We start from the raw sequence: 6,741 nt of genomic DNA, 5'->3' as shown, positions 1-6,741 counted from the left end.
TTTCCAAGTTTGATTAAGATAAGGTAAGTTGTTTTGGAAGTTTACTTTCTCTCCACTTAGTTCAACAAAGGTGAAAAATAATCATGGCAAAGTTACCTACATGCTAATATTTTGCTGACAAAATTACCGGTAACAAAATTACCTTGACAAAATTTCCGGTGGCGAAATTTCTGGTGACGAAATTACCTAAGTTCGAATGAAGTACACAAATCACACGCTTGGGGCCGCGGTGGCTCATTGGTAGAGCGTTCACCTATGGTGCTTGGGGTCCCGGGTTCGATCACAGCCCCCGCCAAGTGAACTTTGTGGTGGACAAACACCGTGTGCGTGGGTTTTCTCAGGTTTCTCCCGTTTCCTCCCACTTTCTTCATTCTACCATTTCATTCATTACTCATCATCACCGTCTCCTTTAGCCTAACCGGCATAACCGTGGGACGTAAAACTCAAAGATTTACAAATCACACGTTATTTACAGTGTATATGTATTGAGAAAAAAACAAAACTGCAAAAATATGATTGACACTACAATTCTGAATGAAGTATAATATAATATTCTATTATCGTTGTATGTACATTATTATTATGGATAATCGAGCGCGGCTAATAAAAAAAACTTATTTCTTGATATATATATATATATATATATATATATATATATATATATATATATATATATATATATATATATATATATATATATATATATATATATGTGTGTGTGTGTGTGTGTGTGTGTGTGTGTGTGTGTTCCTAGTATATAATATCTTTATCATGTCCATGATCCAGCTATACCTCTCGCTGCCTTTTGTCAGGCCTTTGTCTATGAATGAATAGAGCCCATAAATCAAAGATTGAAGTCTCTCTGTTCTGTGTCTCATAGGACTAGGAATCAATAGTGGAAAAATAGAACACACTGAGAGGAGGAGGGAGCAGTTTCATTCATTACAACCACGGAGAAAGACTCTCTATGTCATGCTATGCAAATAAAGGAACTCGTATAGCTTTTACTAAGCAAGAAGTGTACTACTTTTCAGTACAGGAAAACTACATATATACTGATAGTTATGAAAATAATAAGTACCGGAAGGAAATGTAAATTACCTAAGACCACTCTTCCTGCAGAATAACTCTCTTCGTCGTGGAATGGAGGCATGTAAGCCATTAATAATTTCTTTCAGAGGGCCATTCATGCAGTTCAGTGAGGATGGAAGAGGATATCTGTTCTTGAGTCCTGAGCTTCAGAACTGACTACAGATGTTCAATAGAGTTGAGGTCTGGAGATTGGGCAGAGCAAGAAAGGTGTTGTATTTCATCCCGATGTTCATAATTTCACGCTTCAACAGCGCCAGCAGTGTCAATTGGTGCATTTTTAACTTGGAAAATATACGATTTGCAAGAAACAACATGTGGACAATAGAACTCACGTGATCACTTCAAACTTCCACACAACCATGCCAATAACGTATCCTGTGAGCGTTAATTACAGGACCTACAGAATAATAGGAAATTGGGGCACACGCATCACAGCGCTGCCCTCATGTTCAGGAGCGGATCAAGGGCCGGCAACCTGGGCTACTGCCCGGGGCGCCAAAATAAGTCTTAAAAATAAATTTTATAACGTGGTTTCTACTGACTTTTTATTTTATATTCTTGTAAAGTAGCGTCACTTACATCATCTTTTCTATTCCACCATGGAAGAAGAGAGATTCCTAGTACTAGGGGGCTGTTACAAACGGAAACATGGCATGTAGAAGAAAGAGTGGAGAGAGAGTTGGTATTGTTTTTTAGCGGGCCACGTTCTTTGTGGACTTTTCCCAGGCAAGTAGCTACTAAATATACTTATATAATGTATTTGAGTACTAATTTTTCTTTTTGAAAAATGGGTTTAAAATATTAAAATCACTGCAATAAAATATAAAATATAGACTACGATTAGGAGGGCGACAAAAAGTCACTTTGTCCGGGTGAAAATTTTGCCTTGATCCTCCCCTGGCCATGTTTCATGGTAACGAAGAGACAGATCGGAGCATAAACTTTGACATACACACACACACACATACGGAGCATACATAAACACGACTTGTTGTTGCAAAAAGTATATTTATCGGACCATATTACACCTTTTTAACCATCGACATTATTTAGTTTGCTCGTTCTCGACGCCATTTTCTTCATACTGAAGCGTTGTTAACGGCGATAAGAGGTTTGGAAATTGCTACTTGACCGTGGGTATTTATGTTATGCAGCTTGCGTCGGACTGTATTTGTCGCAACGCACCGTTTCAGGCACTGATTGAGTTCCTTATCACAGTTGTAACATTTGCTCTACCGTCTTTGATGACAATTGTCTTCAAGTGATTCCTGTTACCAAGGCTCTCTTCCGTTCAATGTCATCGCATGAGTTACGTTGGTCATCATAACCTGGGCACTGTTTGTCTGTAGACAGCAACACACTGGAAACCTTAGATGCATTTACGCCAACCAACCAGGAATTTCGCATATTTGAAACTTACGGAAGCCATATGTATTGGAGGAAAGTTCTGTATCTTTATATAAGAATGTGGAGTAATTTTATTCTTACTCGTGGAATGAAATCTTTCAGTTTAACATCCCATGGTTATGCCATGTAGGCCAAAGAAGACGACAGTGATGAGAATGAACGAAATGGTGGAACAAAGAAAGTGGGAGAAAACGGTAGAACCTCGAGAAAACCCACGCACAAAGAACAATTGATGTCTTTACGTGGTTTTAATATTTATTTGTATTTATTCACTTGTGTTCGATCTCCGGGGTGGGGAGAGAGGGGTATCTATCTTGGATAAGAAACCCTAACGACTCATATTTCAAGTTAAGAATAAATTATATTTCACGTAGCGTCGATGTTGAAAAGGCACGTCACAAACTCTAGGAAATTATCATTATGAATATAATAATGAAAATAAAGCGAAAAATATATACAATTTCATACCTTTCGATTCCTCATCTGGAAACGTAAATTGCACTATGTGGCAACTTCGCAGATAAAGAATTACTGAATAGATCTACCAATCCATCAAATAGTTCCGTCAATTTTTCCCAGATCACAGTTAAAGTCGAAAGATGTTGACATTAGCACTACTTAGCACAACAATCGGTGTAACTCAGTGGCGCCCGAAGAAAATTTTCTATTGGGGCCCATCTCAATGGTTGCTATATTAGGGCCGGTATTTAATATAGTGGTTTGCTATATTACGTATACATTTTAGTGAGTCAGGTGGGGGGGCGGGAGCCTCTTCGGGCGTCCATTGTGTGACTGGTCGATGGATTAGTAGAGCAATGCTAATGGTTCCAATGGTTTCACGTTGCCAGATAGTGAAGATTTTGATTCCCCGTAGTGGCTAAAAGAGGTCCCGTAGATTATAGTATCACATAGCATTTTCGCTTTATTTTGACCAGTAGAGCAGCGCTCTATTGTTCGTGGGCGCCATTTTTAGAATACCCGATATATATATATTGCTAGGAACAAATATAGGGAAACTTCTCTCAACGACCATTCCTATTTAGCGACCACCCCTATTAACAGTAATTCTTTTCGGGAACCGGTATGAAAGTATTATAAGGATAATTGACTGCAGCTTAGCATTCCAGAGATCAAAAATATTGTATAGGTACTATGGTTACATTTCATGCAAATTATGCGAATTAAATCATGAAAGCACTGCATATTCTCGTTAGAAAAAAAAATCTGAACATCCACCTCTATATTTTTCCAACCACGAGGATGAAATTTTAATTTTTGCTTTTAAAAATCTGTAAACAAGATTCTTATTTGCTAAGTCTAGTTGTAATTCCATCTATGGATAAGAATGCACAATGTTTCAAAGCGAGATGAACGGACAAATTTATTGAATGATTATGTTTCTTTTTTAAAAATTTTGATTTGCTTCCTTGTTATCAGTAATCGTTGAGGGGTCATTCTCAACTAAGTGCTCTGTGATGTCACAGTTTTCTGCTTTTCTTCTCAGTGATTCAGACGGACAGGGCAAGGAGTTGGTGGTAACCTGACGTTGATAAAATGAAGTGGTTATGAACAAGGAAGTTTGACAGCGTAGTCGACGGTTTAGCACAGTGAAGCCTAACCTTTTGTGACTGACGATACAGTTTACAGAATTCTCACGATATCGCGACACATTTATTTTATTTTATTAATAGTAATATAAATTATAATAATATAAGACTATAAGTTTTGTATATAGTACCTAGGACTCGTAATTAGAATTGAGCATTTCTCCTGCCGTTAAATGATATAGCCTTCATTGTAAAAATAAAATGTGTCATATAACATCTATGCACCTTTTGGGTGACATAATATTAATTTTAAAATTCTAAAATTTCTTGACATACTGCATGGGGCTGCGCGACATATCAGTGTGTCGCGACACATCGGTTGGGAATCACTGGTTTAGTAGGCATTCTACTCGTGGATGCATGATCACACGTGCACTGCCAACATTCACTTATTGCGTTCTCCTACGTCATCCTATCCCCTCCTTTCTTCATTGCGTTTCTCTCTACTTTCCTCAGATTGTAAAAGCGCGCTCCTGTGTCGACAATAACCAATTGGAGATGACTGCCAAAGAGCTACATGGTAACGAAGGCAGTAATGAGAGATCACTTCAGATTTCTTAATGTCATTTCAGCAGACACTGGACAGGAAACTATAAGGCAAATGCATCAAGCAACAAATTTTACGGCCTTAGATGATACAATGCATATTTCTGACTTATTTAACATGCCTAAAGATGTTTGGGAAGAAAATTATCCGAAGCGATGCGCGTTAGGCAGAGATAGCTTACAACTGTTACGTTTTCACAAAGAGTGAACTTAATTCCGAATAGTATACAACAGAGATTCATGTTACTTGTAATAGATTAAAATATGTTAGAATTTTATTTCAAGCGTTTTCAAAGCGAAACGAAAACACCCAATCTAGGTTAACATTACTACGTTGTGAATGCTTCATACATGCATCTTATAGCTTTTCCGCAGACGTGTTCATTAAACTGCAATAAATCAAGTAATCGTCCAGAGGGAGACCGCTCAACTCTGGTGCTATTCCAGCTCAAATGTGTTTCCGGTAGACATCATACTCATTGTTTTTTTTTTTTTTTCGAAGATCCCTGATTCCTTCCACATTCTCTTTCCACCAATTCTTTATCAATCACTCACTTCCATTAATTATAAAAGGCATAGCTGTGGATCTTTCAACTACATTTTAATTCGTTTCATTAAATACAGTAGACTCTCGATTATCCGGCCTAATGTGGAGGGACAGGCCAGATAACAAAAAAGCCGGATAGGACGGAGTTCTATGAATTCATTTCTTTATGAGCATTAAGCATATCCCAAGAACAAGTTATGAATACGGTACTGTACGTACTGTACACTTATAATAAAAAAACAGCAGCAAGCGTACTGTATTGAGGTCCTTTACACACTAACGAATAGTGTTACCACAGTCCTAGCTCTGGAGTGGGCTGAAAAATAGTACCAAATTGAAACAAAAAGGGCTGCATTCATTATTGTATACCAGTGTAATTCATGGCTCTATAACACGAAACTAAAAGAGGTAAAGTCCTAGAACCCTCCCTCTTCCAAGAGTCCAAATTAGGAAAGTGCTCTTTTTAAAAATTATTTTTTAAAAACATCCAAATAGGAGGACCCAGTGGCGTAACAATGGCGTTAGAATAAAATATTAAAATATAAATTATTGCACCTTATTCTCGCTTATTTCACGACCGAAGGAGGATAATAGATTGTAAGAAGAATTTATGGTAAGTAAAGTGACATTTGCAAAAATTGCAAAACCGACTCAGGATCCTAGAACCTTCCCTGAAAGACGCCAAACAAACACATTATTAATAATTTTAAGTCACAAGGTATCTATTGTTTCTACTAGTGCAGTACACATACACATAATACACATACAGATACAGAAAACATATAACATCATACCTCATGTGCAGTATGACAGTACACATACACATAACGCACATACAGTAACAGAAAATGTCAACAGATTATGTTCCCGATATAGTTCGAGTTACGAATTTTCCACATAAAGTTCGTAGCGTTAGTGATGCAACGTCACAGACTGAATGTTCAACACCATTTTTTAAGAGTCCAACGCACAGTATGAATAATGTGAGATGTAGGAAAAGTCTTACTGACACTTTTGAAAATCTGACAAGTATTTGTTAAATGGTTCTGAATTCGGTAGAATTGTACCAACTTTTTCACCAAAGGGGCTGAAAATGTCAGCTGGTACCAATGGGCCGATGAACGACAAAAGAGTTGAATTTGGTACAATTGTACCAAATGTGGCAACACTGCTGACGAGACAATGAACAAGGAACAGAACGCTGCTCTTTTCCTGTCACAACTTGTATTTTGCACACGACACGTAGGAGGATCGTAGCAGATCCCGCTTCCATCTTTGCCGATCCCAAACGTTTCAGCACTCTTGCCAATTTCATGTCGAGAACAGAACCCAAACGACCCCTGCGGGGCTTCTAGCCGGTTCCTACTACTACTACTACTACAACATTAGCTGTGGATCTATATAGTACAAGGGCAAACTTACTACTACTACTACTACTACATTTGCTGTGGATCTATATAGTACAAGGGCAAACTTATTTTAATGAAAGAAGTTTAATGAAAATTAAAAAAAAATAATCGTTAAATCACTTTTTGAATATTA

The sequence above is a fragment of the Thermobia domestica genome, chromosome 11, assembly GCF_964235325.1.
Source record: "Thermobia domestica chromosome 11, izTheDome1.hap1.1, whole genome shotgun sequence".
Lineage (NCBI taxonomy): Eukaryota > Metazoa > Arthropoda > Insecta > Zygentoma > Lepismatidae > Thermobia > Thermobia domestica.
Note: the sequence above shows the minus strand (reverse complement) of the source record.